The sequence below is a fragment of the Sphaeramia orbicularis genome, chromosome 7, assembly GCF_902148855.1.
Source record: "Sphaeramia orbicularis chromosome 7, fSphaOr1.1, whole genome shotgun sequence".
NCBI lineage: Eukaryota > Metazoa > Chordata > Actinopteri > Kurtiformes > Apogonidae > Sphaeramia > Sphaeramia orbicularis.
The window spans coordinates 46,674,511-46,693,544 of NC_043963.1; the positions used below are offsets into that span (position 1 = coordinate 46,674,511).

Sequence of the window (19,034 nt, forward strand, 5' to 3'; positions counted from 1 at the left end):
TCCAACAGAATTATTTGACACAGATAAAAGAAAACAGATGATCCAGATAATGCAAACCACTTTATTTGTAGCTCAGAAGTACATGGCCCTAAAATGTCTGTAATAATTCATCATGGCACAGTGCAATAGGGTTAAAAAAAAAAACAAAACAAAAAAAAAAACAAAGCAGAACCTCAGTCTACAGTAAACCTGTTGGATGTTGAAACGCTTTGGGTTCATGCACTTCCTGTTCCATTTGTTTTCTTGTCCACATAACAGAGGAGCATGGGAGTGTTTTAAGGCAAATAATTCCAATCTGCTTCCACTGTCAGTGCCAGTCATCCCCCAAAATATCAGGATTTTCTGTTTTGGAATTCTCCAAGGAGCCAAGATTCACAAGAAATTTCACTGCTCTGCCATTAGTATTTTTATCACACTACGTTCAGGATTTCACTGTTTTATGAGTGTGTTTTAATGTGTGTTTCATTTCCACAGTGGGGAGACACCTTCATTTCAGCCCCTCAGTGCAGCATCAGAAGAATTCTACAGACTACAGAAGCATTTTGATCATGTCCAAACTTCAAACTGTAGGAAAAACAAAGCAGTGTTAGTGTTTTACTGGGAAGGTCAACTCTGTTAAATGACTTCCAGTTTGGGATTTGATTCTGGTTCTGACCTGCAATGAACTGGAAGCACTGGGCTCCTGGGTCACACAAAGTCATTTAAACACCAAAGATGTTTACATTTAGTGGGAAATGGGTGTCAGTGGGGACAGCACACATGATTTACTGAGCAAATAAAAATAGAAGCATGGACCTTTAAAGCAGGGATCTCACACTGCAGAAATCTAAATCTTACCGAGTGTATTTTTCTCATTTTTAGACAAAATAACAAACAAAACAAGTGAAAATTATCTTGGTAAGATTTCTTGAAATAACATTTTCAAGATCTATTGTCTAAAAACAAGTCCTTATATCTCACTTACAAGTTACTCTTTAGGTGATTATGTCTTATTTTAAGTGTGATGAGATATTTTGACTAGAAATGAGAAAAATACACTCGGTAAGATTTAGATTTTTGCAGTGTAAGTCAGAGCAGACATCAAACGTATTAACATCTGTGTATTATTTTTTTTGTGTATTTTTCTCATTTCTAGTCAAAATATCTCATCACACTTAAAATAAGACATAATCACCTAAAGAGTAACTTATTTTTAGACAACAGATCTTGAAAATCTTATTTCCAGAAATCTTACGAAGATAGTTTTCACTTGTTCCATTGGCAGATTTTTTTTTTTGCTTGAATTAAGCAAAAAAAATCTTGAATTAAACAAAAAAAAAAAAACCAAAACTTTAATTAAGCAAAAAATATCCTGAATTAAGCAAAAAAAATCTGCTGATGGAACAAGTGAAAATTATCTTGGTAAGATTTCTTGAAATAACATTTTCAAGATCTATTGTCTAAAAATAAGTCCTTATATCTCACTTACAAGTTACTCTTTAGGTGATTATGTCTTATTTTAAGTGTGATGAGATATTTTGACTAGAAATGAGAAAAATACACTTGGTAAGATTTAGATTTTTGCCGTGTAAGTCAGAGCAGACATCAAAAGCATTAACATCTGTGTATTTTTGAGTATTATTTTTTTGTGTATTTTCTCATTTCTAGTCAAAATATCTCATCACACTTAAAATAAGACATAATCACCTAAAGAGTAACTTATTTTTAGACAACAGATCTTGAAAATCTTATTTCCAGAAATCTTACGAAGATAGTTTTCACTTGTTCCATTGGCAGATTTTTTTTTTTGCTTGAATTAAGCAAAAAAAATCTTGAATTAAACAAAAAAAAAAAAAAAAAACTTTAATTAAGCAAAAAATATCTTGAATTAAGCAAAAAAAATCTGCTGATGGAACAAGTGAAAATTATCTTGGTAAGATTTCTTGAAATAACATTTTCAAGATCTATTGTCTAAAATAAGTCCTTATATCTCACTTACAAGTTACTCTTTAGGTGATTATGTCTTATTTTAAGTGTGATGAGATTTTGACTAGAAATGAGAAAAATACACTCGGTAAGATTTAGATTTTTGCAGTGTAAGTCAGAGCAGACATCAAAAGTATTAACATCTGTGTATTTTTGTGTATTATTTTTTTGTGTATTTTTCTCATTTCTAGTCAAAATATCTCATCACACTTAAAATAAGACATAATCACCTAAAGAGTAACTTATTTTTAGACAACAGATCTTGAAAATCTTATTTCCAGAAGTCTTACCAAGATAGTTTTCACTTGTTCCATTGGCAGATTTTTTTTTTTTTTTTTTTTTGCTTGAATTAAGCAAAAACACATCTTGAATTAAGCAAAAAAAAAAAAAAAAAAAAAAAACAACTTTAATTAAGCAAAAAAATATCTTGAATTAAGCAAAAAATCTGCTGATGGAACAAGTGAAAATTATCTTGGTAAGATTTCTTGAAATAACATTTTCAAGATCTGTTGTCTAAAAATAAGTCCTTATATCTCACTTACAAGTTACTCTTTAGGTGATTATGTCTTATTTTAAGTGTGATGAGATATTTTGACTAGAAATGAGAAAAATACACTCGGTAAGATTTAGATTTTTGCAGTATAAGTCAGAGCAGACATCAAAAGTATTAACATTTGTGTATTATTTTTTTTGTGTATTTTTCTCATTTCTAGTCAAAATATCTCATCACACTTAAAATAAGACATAATCACCTACAGAGTAACTTATTTTTAGACAACAGATCTTGAAAATCTTATTTCCAGAAATCTTACGAAGATAGTTTTCACTTGTTCCATTGGCAGATTTTTTTTTTTTTTGCTTGAATTAAGCAAAAAACAAAACAAAACAAAAGAAAACAAAACAAAACTTTAATTACACAAAAAATATCTTGAATTAAGCAAAAAAAAAATCTGCTGATGGAAAAGTGAAAATTGTCTTGGTAAAATTTCTTGAAATAAGATTTTCAAGATCTATTGTCTAAAAATAAGTCCTTATATCTCACTTACAAGTTACTCTTTAGGTGATTATGTCTTATTTTAAGTGTGATGAGATATTTTGACTAGAAATGAGAAAAATACACTTGGTAAGATTTAGATTTTTGCCGTGTAAGTCAGAGCAGACATCAAAAGTATTAACATCTGTGTATTTTTGTGTATTATTTTTTTGTGTATTTTCTCATTTCTAGTCAAAATATCTCATCACACTTAAAATAAGACATAATCGCCTAAAGAGTAACTTGTAAGTGAGATATAAGAACTTATTTTTAGACAATAGATCTTGAAAATCTTAATGTTTCAGCGCATTACCACCTACTGTTGGAGAGTGTGAATGGGAGGTGCCCCCCTCCATAAAAATAAAGAACAGGACTGGTTTCTTAACAAAGACCCACAACCCACTGAGAATAGGTTTGCGACTCTCTTTTGGGTCACAACCCACCAGTTGTACACTGCAAAAATCTAAATCTTACTGAGTGTATTTTTGTCATTTCTTGTCAAAGTATCTCATCACACTTAAAGTATGACATAATCGCCTAAAGAGTAACTTGTAACTGAGATATAAGGACTTATTTTTAGACAACAGATCTTGAAAATCTTATTTCAAGAAATTTTACCAAGACTTGTTTACTTGTTCCATTGGCAGGTTTTGTTTTTTTTGCTTAATTCAATATCTATCTATCTATCTATCTATCTATCTATCTATCTATCTATCTATCTATCTATCTATCTATCTATCTATCTATCTATCTATCTATCTATCTATCTATCTATCTATCTATCTATCTATCTATCTATCTATCTATCTATCTATCTATCTATCTATCTATCTATCTATCTATCTATCTATCTATCTATCTATATGTGTGAGTGTGTGTGTTTATTTATTTATTTTATTTTATTTTTTCTTAATTCAATCAAAAAAAAAATCTGCCATTTCTTGAAATAAGATTTTCAAGATCTGTTGTCTAAAAATAAGTCCTTATATCTCAGTTACAAGTTACTCTTTGGGTGATTATGTCATACTTTAAGTGTGATGAGATATTTTGACTAGAAATGACAAAAATACACTCGGTAAGATTTAGATTTTTGCAGTGTACAACTGGTGGGTTGTGACCCAAAATTGGGTCGCAAACCCATTCTCAGTGGGTTGTGGGTCTTTGTTAAGAAACCAGTCCTGTTTGTTTTTTATGGAGGGGGGCACCTCCCATTCACACTCTCCAACAGTAGGTGGGGGTAATGCGCTGTAACATTTCACAGCTTAAAGGATGACCCAAAAGTTTCATGGAGAAGCTCAGGCCTGACATCAGACATGGTTTTACCTCCACTGAGGACCTCAGTGTGTTTAATGCTGGAATAAGTGACTGAATGCACTTTTAATTTTTAACTTTGTGCACTTTTTAGTTTTGGTTCAAATGTACCTAATTTAGTGTCAAAGGGAATATTTCCCTCTTCATCATCACCACCTGCTGGTCAGTTTGGTTTATCATTAAACTCGACTTCTGTGTTTTCCTGCTGTGTATTTTGTAATATCTCAGGTACAAAACACACCAGCTTTTCATTAAATACAGAGAAGTTTAACTTTTACCAGTTTGGGTCGTGGCTTGTAATTGAGGTTTGACAGTGAGTCCTGAAGTCAGACCAGTTGAGAACCGCTGCTTTAAAGTGTAACTAACAGGGTAAAAAAAAAGTCCATTTACATTATTTGCACCACTGTGCCCTCAGGCATCCATTCCAATGGGAAGCTGAAGCACTCTTTTAACAGATTTCCAAAGGAAACATCCATTCTACCCCTGGAATGAGTATTTGACCAATGACTTTGTGACTAAAGATGCAAGATTTCAGTCTTTGGGTGTAACCATGTCCAGGCCTTGGAGTCCACGAAAGGAGATCAGAATCAAGAGGTCCTATGAAAGAAGTGGTTCAGTTCCTTGAATAAAGAAACATCTGTGAAAACTGTTGGTTCCATATCAACCAGACGACCTCTGGGATCATCTTTAACACCTTATTCGTAGACCAGCAGATTATGACACCACCTGATAAGACCTAGTTTTAACTCAGTGTTCATTATTTGAGACACATGACAGTTTGAGGTGTTGACACACACGTTACTGCAGCTCTACAGTCTGTTATGAAGCCAAACCATGGACTGAACTCACATGTTTTCTTATATTTTCTTCTTTACCAAAAAAACCAAAGTGTGACTAACCTGTACCATCGCAGCTAAGAAATCTACCCAAGGCTAACTGTCGTAAACACTGTGAGAGCGTTCGGTGAAGTCAGGGAACCGGCACCGTTGCCTCTGAGTGATAAACCTGATGGAAGCTCCAGCTAATTAGCCCAGGGCCGTTTCAACACATGGGCCTAATGGGCATTAGCATAGGGGGCCCCAAGCTAATCTGTGTATGTTAACTCCTGAATGCACCTCGTATCATATATGATACATGCCCATCAAAGGGGTGTAGTTACTTCACTCTTTGCTAATTTAAGTTCTTTTATGCTTTTTTCAATTATTTTTAATTTTATATTTTATTTTGTACTAGAATTTTTCAATCATTTTTATAAATATTGTATTATTTTGTACTGAACTTTTTAAAAGAATTTTTACAGATTTTTCAAATTTATACTAAAATTCTTCTGTCACTTTTGGCAGATTTTTTTTATTTTGTACTTGAATTTGTATAGAAAGATAATTTTCAACAATGTTGAAATTGCACACTGCAAAAATGGGTGTCTAAAAACAAGATAAAAACACTAAATCTGAGGAAAAACATACTTAAAAGAAAGGAAATATCTGTCCATGCAGCAAGATCATTTCACTTGACAAGATTTCTTGGATTCAGATTGTTAAATCTAGAAATGAGCATGTCTACAGATGTAGGAACACTTAAAATAAGAAATTAACTCTTAAAACAAGATAAATTATCTAACACTTCCAAATCTAAGTTTTGTTTTGTTTTTGTCTTGATAAGAACCAAATAATTTGCAGTGCACTCAGAGTGTTCATGTGCATGATGGTGTGTTGAGCTGCATTATGTCATAAATTCCCATTATGTAATAAAAATTCAAAATGTAATAAGAATGTCACGGCATCTTGTAATAAAGCCGCATTATGTAATAAACTGATGCATTTTGTAATAAATTACCTCAATGCATTATGTAGTACATTTTTTTGCATTATGTAGTAAGTTATTAAAATTTGAGAAACTTATCACAAAATGCACTTGACGCATTTTTATTTTCATCTTTAAACTGTGTGGTTAAAGTTCTAATTACACTACCTGTAGCTCCTGTGACTAATTTCTTCTAAATTGCTCTGAAATTATATTAATTTGGATTGTTATTACATAATGAACCATGTTATTACATTTTTTAAAAAAAATAAAAATGTGTCAAAATGCATTGACGTAGTTTATTACAAAATGCGTCAACTTATTACATAATGAGGCTTTATTACAAGATGACGTGACATTCTTATTACATTTTGAACTTTTATTACATTACGGGAATTTATTACATAATGCGGCTCAACATGGTGACCAACTATGCAAGAGAAGGTTCTTTGTCCAAACTGAAATCAGCTTTGTAGCATCGTTTGAACTGTCTTTCACTTCAGACCTCTGACTTCAGGCCAGTAATAATTCCTGTGAGTAGTTGGCATAGGGGCCCCAGTACACTGCTCTGCCCAGGGGCCCATAATGCCGTTAAAACAGCTCTGAATTGACCACAGGTTAATGGTTATATTTCTGTGCAACAGTTAATATTGAAATCTTTCATCTTTAGCCTTTAGTGTCTTTGGTCTGACTTTGGAGTTTTAATTCCTTGGAGCCAATGCTAGTGTTAATGTATGTAAAAAAAAAAAAAAAAAAAAAAGTCCCTGTAACTCTCCGGTATCCTGTCCAGCAAGGCCCTTACTGCCCTTACTGTGGAATAATGTCAAAAAAAAATTTCATACAGTTTGTTTTTAATTCTTTTACACTTTTTTCTATTTCATCAACTTGAGCTGTAAATAAAAATACCAAATACTCAATAATTGTCACATTTTTTAACCCTTTAAATGCCGTGTCTGTAATGTAAACAAACCATTTTTTTGGATGCAAAAAATACAAAATTTTTTTTTTTTCCAATATACTACATAAAAAGTGGATCAAATATTATTTGATTTTTGCAGCCTGCAAAAATATGTCAATGATTAACTCCAACATTAGTTAATTTGAATTATTATTTTTGTCTAGGTCAAATGTTAAAAAATACTAGCATCTGTCACCATGTGTGTAAAATGCACACCTATAAATCAAACTATTAAATATATATTCATTTATTTTTCTGCTCTAATTTTATTTTATTTTTGTAAATCAAGGTCAGCCCTAATCATACATATCAAATAATCATTCATTTTAGATTTTTTTTTAACCCTTTAAACGATCTCTTTTCATCATGATGTCCCTACATTTTTTGATGCAAAAAACAAAAAATATGTTTGTTTTTTCAAAATACTGCATAAAAATTAGATTGCATATTATTTGATTTTTGCAGTCTGGCATATGCCAGTGATTAACAGCAACATTAACAATGTTAATAAATTCATTTGGACCCTCACCTCTCAAATGAAGCCCAGATATCAGTAAAAGCAGGATTTATTTTTTATATTAATGGCTTACGGATCAAAAACAGAGGTTATAATGGAAGAAATAGTGCGCTTTTGGCACACTTGGGAGACAGGTGCTAGTCTTTTAATTTTCTTCTGTTTACAATGTGCAAATTTTAGTTGGTGGCCAGAATTTTAAAGATCATGCAAAAATGAACAACTTTTGAATTCTAATCTTATTTAAATTGTGAAAAATAATATGAAGTTTTTTAACACAAAGTGCAAAGTGTGCCTAAAAAGTGCACCCGGACACTGGAGGGTTAACACCAGGACTAATGTGTTTCATCACAGTGAAGGCATATAATTTTACTTCCAGCTCAAATAAACCATGTAAGTGTGCAGACCTTTCTGACTTGATGGTGATGTCACTGGGTTCACAGAGTAAAGTGCTCTTAAAATTAAGTTAAACTTAGTGGAAATAAGATGAGTTTAGGGAAGCTGAAGAAGTTTATCTTTTTTAATAAGTAGTATTTAGAAAGGCCACTGTAATGTAATCACAGCTAGGTCTTTTACCTTCATTATTTATCACCCAAACAAAAAAGAACAATTAGTCAAAAGAATAATCTGAAAAGGGACATGAGTAAAATCCAATGGACTTGAACCGACATTCAGAGCACTGTGTCAGGAACAACACAGAAAATGCTGAGGAACCATTTATAGGAATGATCTTTTCAAAATGCAGTATGGATCTGGCCAGTATTTTCCTGCTCATTTTGCTGATTCATTTTCACACCAACACATTCATACCTGCCAATAAAAACACACACACACACACACACACACACACGCAGAGTAAAAATACAATGATCATGAACGTATCTGTTGCAAGTTATTTTGCTGTCAATATACACACTAAATAGTACAGAGGTCACAGTAAATTTACAAAAGATTATCTGCCTGAGGCAACAAAAGAGCACTGCCAGGCCTGTCCAGCATCAACTGTGAATCCACACTTTTCTGGCTCGGTCTCAGAAGACAAAATGGAAAGACCAGTCAACCCCCCCCCCCCCCCACACACACCCCACCCCGTTCCTCTGCTGTGATATATGAGAGGGTCAACAACTGAGAAAAAAATCTCCTGAAAATCTCGAATGTGGTTCAGTTCACTTAGATCCACGTAGACTTTTGGACCTTCCTGCAGCAGAAAAGTTCCACTTCCTGCTTCTACTGAAGTTCAGGGTCGACACAGTTCGGAAGTTTTGATGGCAAGGGCAACGCGTCTTCCAAATGTCCCTAGCGTGCACAGTGTTCTCGTTCGTCCTCTTCAGTACTTCAGAGCACACAGGAAAGACGTTTATCTGTCGGCTCTGTCTTGCATTGGTTTAAGTTTTTATGTTGAGTAAGGCCATAACTCTGAAAATCAAAAGAAGATTAGCCGTTTTCTGTGGTACGCCACAGGGCCACCTCAAACCCAGAAAAACACTACTTACTTCCAATACAAGGGCTGCCATTTCCAGACATTCACTGACAAATGACCAGCTCTGTCACCAGTCCTTTTATTTGCCAGGAAAGAGTTAATTTGCAGAATATTAAGAGAAAAGCAGTAGATCAATTGAACTTGATTTGTGCCAAAATAAAGCAGCAGACATGCCTCCTGCTGTCGTCTCATAGCCTCAGTACTTTCAGATGATTAGAACACTCAGCTAACTGATAATCATTGTTTTAAAGAAAATAATGCGAGGTTTTTTTCATGTGACAGAATATCCAGTTAGATTGGAGGAGGGTCAGTATTGTGGGTATCGACCTCCCCCTTCTTGTGACCTGAAGCTCCTGACAACTTTGGTTCGGTGTTTTCACCTTTTACTAGACATCTGCTGTTTCACATGTGAGAGAAGAAGCTTGGCTCATGGAACTGAATCTGATCTGTGTTCTGGAATAATCCTAAATGAACGTAGATCTGCAAAGCTGACAAAAAAGTCTGGAATGTACGAGTTCTCAGACAAATCGTTAGCCTCATAGCATAATTGCTTTAGTCCAGGGGTCTCAAACGTGCGGCCAAATGCGGCCCGCCAAAGGTTCCCATCCGGCCCGTGGGATGAATTTGCAGAGTCAAAAATTCCACAGTCTTGAATTGAATTAAGCAAAAAACATTTAGCTTGAATTAAGGAAAAAATTAGAATTAAGCAAAAAAAAAATCTTCAATTAAGAAAAAAAAAATCTTAAATTTAGCAAAACATCTTGAATTAAGCAAAAAATCTTGAATGAACAATTTCAAATTTTTGTCTTTGTTTTAGTGCAAAAAATAACATTAAATGATGAAAATATTTACATTTACAAACTATCCTGTAACAATAAAATGTGAATAAGCTGAACAAATATGAACACCCTGAAATGTCTAAAGAAAATTCAGCACAGTTTTAACTATTTTCTCCCTGTTACTAAGTGCTTAGTGTCTTTGTAGATCCAATCCATAATGCACATGTAGAAATGATAAATTGAAGCAGAATATTGTAAAAATTGCACGTATTTTTCTTGAGAAATTTCTTTTTTTTTTCAGGTTATTTACATCTTTTTTTGTTTGGGTAGTTTTTAAAAGTAAGTATTTTCATAATTTAATGTTTTTTTGTTCTTTAAACTAAAACAAAGACAAAAATTTGGAGTTGTCATTATTTATGTTATTCCGTTATTATTTTATTGGTCCGGCCCTCTGGAGGTCAAATTGGGCTGAATGTGGCCCCCGGAAGAAAATGAGTTTGTGACCCCTGCTTTAGTCTTACACTATATCGCAGGTGTCAAACATGCGGCCCGGGGGCCAAATCCGGCCCGCCAAAGGGTCCAGTCCGGCCCCTGGGATGAATTTGTGAAATGCAAAAATTACACTAAGATATTAACAACCCTTTCAGTTCAGGTTCTACATTCAGACTAATTCAATCTCAAGTGGGCGGGACCAGTAAAATACAATCATAACAACATATAAATAATGACAACTCCAAATTTTTCTCTTTGTAAATATAAATATTATCATGTATTTACACTAAAACAAAGTATAATTTGCAAAAAATTTAAATAACCTCAACAAATTAAAAAAAAAAAACCTGAAATGTCTTAAGGAAAGCACAATTTTAACAAGATTCTGCCTGTTATTAAATGTTTTGTGTATTTTTTGTATTATAATGTAAATGTGTAAATGATAAACTGAGACAGAATATTGTTAAAATTACTCTTTTTTCCCCAGTTTGTTCATGTTACTCACATTGTTTGAAAGGATAGTTTGTAGATGTAAACCTTTTCATAATGTAAATTAACTTTTTTCGCTCTTAAACATCGAGAAAAGTTCGGAGTTGACATTATTTATCTATTATTATTTTATTATTTTACTGGTTCGGCCCTCTGAAGATCAAATTTAGCTGAATGTGGCCCCTGAACTAAAATGAGTTTGACACCCCTGCACTATATGGACAAAAGTATTGGGACACATTGAAATCAGGTGTTCCTTTTCTAACGGGGGTCTGGGATAAAAAACAATAATAACAAATGTCATAATATAGTTTTATATTGTGATAAATATCATATTGATTATTAACCCTTTCATGCATAGTGGTCACCACAGTGGACAGCTGTTCAAAAGTGTTCTCTTGTATATTCATGGATTTTGTTGTTTTAGTTCCAGGTCAGCCAACACAGTGGACGCTTATGCACCATCTAATACACTACAATTAATACCATTTCTGTAACATTCCTGTTCTTGATAAACCTGATCTGCAGTAACATGTTTGAGTGTAAAAAAAAAAAACTGCTTATCGTCATTAGACTGTAATTAACAGGGTTTTTTCGTTGCATTTTTAAACAAAAAGTTGTTGTTTTTTTTGCATATTATCTCCATGAAGTGAGTAATAACTAGTATTAGAGTGTGTTAAAATGTGAGAAAACATCAGATTAGCAGCATTAAACATGTTTTTATTTCATAGTTTTCACACAGTATATCAGTAAATGCATGTTTTTTTGCTTCTAAAATCAAAAATTCAGTTGCATTGTTTTTTTTGTTTTTTTTTTAATGCTCAAAGAGGAATAAGAATTACTCAGGAAAAAAAAAAGTCTTGATTAAGGTTTTCATAATTCATGCATGAAAGGGTTAATATTGATGTCTGTATCTCAAATCATCATACATCTTACAGGTGTAGACATGATGTGTCCCGATATTTTTGTCCATATAGTTTATAAACAACAATATTTCCTTTTTAAGTTTTTTCTTGTGAAGATGTGAAGAAAGTAGATGGTTAGTTGTGGTAGAAAATTATCATTTACGGTCAGGGCACAAAAAATATTTTAGATATTTAAAGATAGAACATTTAAAATCCTAATCATGAAAAACAAAATCAAAATTGAGAGAATTTAAGTAAAAACCATCTCTGGGGCATTTTGGAAGCAAAGATAACAATTTAAATCAAACTAACCAATGCAATGAAATGATATTTATCAAAATATAAAACTATATTATGACATTTGTCATTATTGTTTTGTATCCCAGACCCCTGTTAGAAAAGAAGCACCTGAATTTAACATGTCCCAGTACTTTTGTCCACATAAAGTATGACTTATGTATGGCTAATGAAATGTAATAAAAATGTTTAATTATCAAAATAGCAAAATATTTTTTCTACATAAGCTCCATTAGAGTCTAAACACTTCTGCGATCTATGTTTCCATCTGTAGATTCCTTCCTTGTAGAACTGCTGGGGCTGTGGACGCACATTTTGAAATGATAAGATTTGTCGGAGAACTTTTGGACTCTTCCTCGTACACTTTTCATGAAAACCAATCCTATCATTTAGGGAAGCTTCACAAATATAACATATTGTCACTGTCAGGTGGAAACCTCTTATGTCCAGAATGGTTATTTTTCAGGAAACTGAAAAAATGATGTATATTCTGAATAAATGAAAGAAGTTAACAGATGTAGTCACAAGCTGTTTTCAACACTTTTCATTGGTTAAATATTTTTAAAACTGTCAGGCCAACGTGTAGACTGACCAATAGAATCGTTTTATGACCAAAAAAAAAAAAAAAAGACCAAAAACAGATTCACAAGGTTTCCACCCGACAGCAATGATATATATTTTTTAATTGTTCTACACTCTCAAAAACAGAGGTACCAGCTTGTACTTAAAAGGGTACAAGCGCTTGTTGCTGGGGGTGTACTTTTTTCAGAGACATTTCTGTACCTTTGGAAATGGTCCATTTTTGTACCTTGAGTATTTTACATAGAAAGAAAACTCTTGTATAGTTGATAATGCCATGATGTTTAAAGTTTGAACCGGTGGCCTAACTAAGAAAAAAAAAAAAAACACGGCATAGGTAAGCTACGACATCAAGACATGGAGGTGTGAATGAAAACTGGATAAAACACAGATTATGGCAATAATCAGAGGTTCTGATAAGATAAATAAATTATTAGGCTATTATCATTGAGCTAATTGGGCTACTAAATTAAAACACAAATTATTATTAAATATAATATAGAGTAATTACAGTATGATATATAATAAATAAGCCTAATGTTTGAACTCTAATTCGTCCTACTGTTCAGTTCTCCTAGCCTACAGCCTGTTCTCATGGTCTACACACATTTTTAATGCTGCAGGGAACCTTATAGTACACATTTGTACTTTCCATAACTTTGGAGCCTTTTTCATAGTCTAAAGGTGCAGTTCTGGCCTCCTAAAGACCAATATTGTACTTTTGAGAGAACATTCTTAAAAAATGTACTTATAGGTACATAAATGTTCTGATAATCGTACCTCTGTTTTTGAGAGTGTAAGAGGAACCTCTTCTACTGATTATTCCATGCATGGATAATTATCTGTAACATTCTGATTTCCTTGGACACTATGGTCTATGATACATTTCTGCTCTTAGCACCAGTGTTACATTATAATACTTTGAATTACAGTGCATTTGATTCCAGCTGAACTTCTAGAAATTACTCCAGAGACTGGGATTTTAACATTTTTTCCAGTTCCCTTCATTTTTTTCAGTGTGCTGTGCTCTTTTTCCAACTTGTATTGAAAATGTCCAAAACCACTGGTGGCCCCACTAATCAACACTAATTCTTCAAAATGCACATAATGCACTAAATACATTCATAGTCCATAGAGGTGATGTACTTGACATCCCAGCTGGCTGAAGTCACTGCAGTTACAGATGGGCACAAGGACAAACCCAATGAGTGGCAGAATGGCCTGATGGGAACCCAAACAAGCTGGAGGTGGAGCAGAGCTGTTTTCTGATGTGAACAGAAACACACCTGTGTAATCTGTCATGGAGCTGAAATTATCTAAGAATGTTAGATTTAATGGAACACCTCATATGAATTTTTTTTTTTTTAAATTCAATTGTCTTAAAACAGTGGATAGAATCACTTGCATAATTTGGACAAATGTGTCCCAGACCACCTGAACCCTTTCAGACCCAGAGCTACTGTTCCCCCTTTATACTTAACCTCTACATGATTTATCACCATTTATTCTAATATTTTAATCTGCATTATGCATTTGTAAGTGAAAATGAAGTATTTTCTTATATTTAATTCACTGATAATGCCGATGTTCATGAAAGCTCAGATTATAGTTGAGGGTTATTACCCCGCCCCCCCTAAGGGGAGGCAAGGGGTATGGTTTTTGGTTCGGTTTGTTTGTTTGTTTGTTAATACTACAGCAGCAAAACTATTGGTTGAATTCGTACCAAATTGGATTTGTAGATTGCCAGTGATGTAGAATAGATCTCAATACATTTTAGAAAAAGTACGTAAAAGTTGTTAGGTTTTTTTTTTAGGATTTTTTAAAATCTTTTTTTTTTTTTTGCCATTTACTTATACTGGGAAAAACTTCAAATGTCTGTAGCAGCAAAACTATGGCTTGAATTCATACCAAATTGGGTTTATAGATTGCCAGTGACCCAGAATAGATGTCATTACATTTTGGAAAAAGTAGGTCAAAGTTTCAATTTTTTATGAATTTAAAAAAAAAAAAAAAACCCATTAAATTACAATGGATGAAAATTCACATATCTGTAGCAGCAAAACAATTGGTTGAATTCATACCAAATTGGGTTTAGAAATTGCCAGTGATCCAGAATGGTTCTTGGTTACATTTTGGGAACAGTAGGTCAAAGTTCACATTTTATATGCAATTTTAAAATCCTCCCGTTTACTTATAAAGGGCAAAATATGTGCGAGGGGCGGGGTTTGTTATGCCTGGCACTGCTTGTTATATCAGAAACTGAGTAAACTGAAGAAAAAGTGACTTTTTCAGTCAAATGTATCATTACCTGAACATAAACTAAACATTCAATCCACTGTCATTTTTTAAACTCTATGGGTTTTACTGGTGAATTAATGTTGTGTCACTACGGAGCCTCTGAACGTCCAAATGGGTCATATCTGATGACCATGAAAAGATGACAAACTGTATTTTACACCAATTATTTACATGGATTGAAAGGATTAGTGGATCAACAGGTATTAAACAGTTTATATTAGTGGGTAGTTTTGGTCACTGGTGGATGTTTGGGTCTTTATGGGTTAAAATGTGTCCTGAGAAATTACATAAAAATGAATTCTGTGGTGCATCCTTTGTGTGGTCAGACCTTGGGTTATAGCTACATGTGAGATTCACCTGAATGGATGTTAATGCAAGGATGTTTTACCATAAGGTGCTAGCAAATTCATGCATGGAAATAGTCTAGTTTTCCAGTTAACTGAACTTAAAGGCAAAGAACTGTTTGTTACCTTGATAATAACAGGCTGCCTGACCCATTTAACTGTGCTGAACCTCATAAGGGTATATTATAATTTTATGCTGGACAAAGGGTAATAGCGTAGGTTAAACATTTTGTAATTAATATGGAAAAAGGTAAGACAAGCATTTCAACTTGGGTGTTTTCATGATTTTATATTTCCTCTTTGTTGAAATCAGGTAGAAATAAATCCTGATTCTGGCCATACGTCAGTGTCTGTGGACCACTAGTTCTCTGCCAAGCTGTAATTATTGCTGTTGAAAGAACTTGCCTTTACTGGACCATTCATTTTTTCTGTTTAGTTTTTCTCCCAATTTCATTGTTTCCTACAAGGTTGCAGCATGTTTTGCCACTCGGTCCGACTGATGGGTTGGCTTCCAGTGAGAAAGTGATGTCAATGCATAACCTCTATCAGAAATCTTAACCCATAAAGATCCTGTGCTTCTTTTCTTACCCCACCCCCGAAGCGGAGGCAAGGGGTAGTGTTTTTGGTTCGGTTTGTTTGTTTCTTTGTTTGTTAACACTTTAGCAGCAAAACTATTGGTTGAATTCATACCAAAATGGGTTTGTAGATTGCCAGTGACCCAGAATAGATGTGATTACGTTTTGGGAAAAGTAGGTCAAAGTTCCAATTTTTAATGAATTTTTAAATCTTTTTTTTCCCCCATTTACTTATAATGGGCGAAATTTCAAATGTCTGTAGCAGCAAAACCATTGGTTGAATTCATACTAAAATGGGTTTATAGATTGCCAGTGACCCAGAATAGATGTGATTACATTTTGGGAAAAGTAGGTCAAAGTTTCAATTTTTTATGAATTTTTAACACCCCCACATTTAATTATAATGGGCGAAAATTCAGATATCTATAGCAGTAAAACTATTGGTTGAATTCATACCAAATTGGGTTTATAAATTGCTAGTGACCCAGAATAGACCTCAATACATTTTGGGAAAAGTACAAAAAAGTAAATTTTTTTAAAAGATTTTTTTAAACCTTTTTTTTCCCCAGTTACTTATAATGGGCAAAATTTCAAATGTCTGTAGCAGCAAAACCATTGGTTGAATTCATACTAAAATGGGTTTATAGATTGCCAGTGACCCAGAATAGATGTGATTACATTTTGGGAAAAGTAGATCAAAGTTCCAATTTTTAATGAAATTTTAAAATCTTTATCCCCCATATACTTATAATGAGCGAAATTTCACGTCTATAAAAACATCAATTTTGTTTCAATTTACTTCAAACTTGGCACATATATAGAGGCAATTGATATACTGACATCAGCTGAATTGATGCCAAAATAAGCTACAATATATTTGAAGGGCGGGGTTTGTTGTGCCTGGCACCACTTGTTTCATTCATTTTTCTTTCTATTTCACTCTTTCTTGAGTAATTTATCACCATATATCATAAAATTATCTTCTGTATTTTGTTGTTTTTCATTGAAAATCAGGTATTTTCCTATATTTGATGCACTGATCATGTACTTTAATCATGCTGAGATTACATTTGATGGTTATTTTACCAAAAACAGAGAAAACTTGAAAAAGTGACTTTTTCAGTATGTTTATCATTACCTGAATGTAAAAAGAAGTGTCTCTATCCACTGTCATTTATCAAACTCCATGGGTTTTATTGGTGAATCAGTGTTGTAGAAGAGGACAGTGTTTACATATATATTACCTGAAATATTTCAACATATTGATAGGATTAGTGATTCTAAAGTTATACATTTTAGATCAGTACATTCTTTTGGTCATTTGTGGATATCTGGGTTTTTATGGGTAAATTTTTCATGGGCAAATCATGTCCTAAATTTACAGGTAATTATATGAAGCAGTCAAATGAATTCGAGGCAACATTTGAGACATGCACGGGAAAACATTTAGTAGAAATCTTTCACCAAACATGATTCAGATTTGTATTAATTTGTGACATCAGCATGTTCTCAACCTGTTCTTGCTTCACCTCCTAAACTACCTCTCCCAGATACTTTATGAGGCATCACGACGACAGTGAGCTTGCAGTAGTGCTGTAGAAGCCAGTCATAGTGTGGGTGGTCTTGACAACAACACAAGCTTCAAGGACCTCCCATTCTGCAGGGGCACGAAGACTATTTTCACTGTACCACTATTTGTGCTGCCACATCTGTGTTCTAGTGTCTGATGGAGTATACTTTAACGACTATGTTGATCTAATGTTGTCAGAGCAACCAAGGGAAGTTAGTCATATTGGCAGGCAATGTCTTCCTTCAAAGAACTCAGAGAAAATAAATGTTCTGCTGACGTAGCGCTGGACAGCATGTTTGGAGGAATTTGGAAAATGTGTATTTGGCCTGACATAGTGCGTGAATTTAAAGCTTTGTATTCAAACTCCCTTGTGGCTTTAACCTATAAAGACCCAAACCATCTACAGATCTAAAATGTTGATCCACTAATCCTGTCAAATAATTGGTGTAAAATACAGTTTGTCATCTTTTCATTGTCATCAGATATGACCCATTTGGACGTTCAGAGACTCCATAGTTACCATGGAAACACTGTCGTCTTCTACAACATTGATTCACCAGTAAAACCCATGGAGTTGGATCAATGACAGTGGATGGACACACTTGTTTTATGTTCAGATAATGATAGATTTGACTGAAAAAGTGACTTTTTCCTCCGTTTTTTCTGTTTTTGATATAATAACCCACAACTTTAATTTGAGCTTTTATGAACATCTACATGATCAGTGAATTAAATACAGGAAAATACATGATTTAAACTAAAAAAAGTAAAATACAGAGGGTAAAATTATCATAAATGGTGATAAATCACTTAAGAAATGTTGAATAAAGAGAGAAAATGATTTGAAAAGTGGCTCAAAAGTAGTAGTGGGTCTTTATGGGTGAAGTAAATAAAATGCACCGGTTGCTTGTGGTAACTGAACAGCCTAAGTATTTGACCTCATCTGCTGGAAATACGAAATGCTACATTGAACAAATCTAACCAAAATAACAAAGATGATCAGGTCACATCTCTCATTTTCTATTAATGGACAGATTTAAAATCATTAATAGTGTACCAGCAGAAGTTCTACTGTACTCTGTAAGTGAGTAACTATTGAGAAACAGTAGAGAAAGTTTGTTTTTCAGAAAAGGTGTGACCATCAGAGAACACAGCTCTGCTTTTAGTGTTCAGATTGAAGACTGTCGTGATGATGGGACTCCCAGTGTGTGTGCTTGCATGTGTGTATGTATTCTCATGGTGTAAACTGGTGGTGTACAGCCTAAACACTTCACCCTGGTTTCAGAAACCTGGAGAAAGCCTTATGCTACTTTAAGAGGCAGGATACCCCAACTGGTGTAATCACAGAGAAACTAGACACAGTACCTAGGTTTCAGGATGATGGTGCGGTAATATACCCATCATCCTGGATACTGTTAGAGCCGTGTGTGTGTGATGTGAGATGATTAAGATTCCTTTACTTCCACATAACATCCTGAATACATTCAGAACCAGGATAAGGCTCAAAACCAGGACACTAGTGTCCTTGTAGATACATGAAGGGCTTTGACAGAACATTTTATGATGAGCTTTCCTCCACATAAAACCATCTAACTGGATATTCACGTTTCTGTACCATTCTGCCTTTATAAAGTTAAAAAAT

The 19,034-nt window shown here is 33.6% G+C and overlaps 1 long non-coding RNA gene across 1 annotated transcript; it reads right to left on the bottom strand.

The window, feature by feature from the left end:
• Positions 1 to 4,567: 4,567 nt before the first annotated feature.
• LOC115423107 (uncharacterized) lies at positions 4,568 to 5,727 on the bottom strand. The gene is made up of 3 exons (XR_003935907.1): positions 5,717 to 5,727; positions 5,205 to 5,208; positions 4,568 to 4,906 (listed from the first exon to the last, which is right to left on the bottom strand). It is a non-coding gene; the product is annotated as an uncharacterized LOC115423107 (long non-coding RNA).
• Between the last annotated feature and the right edge of the window lie 13,307 nt (positions 5,728 to 19,034).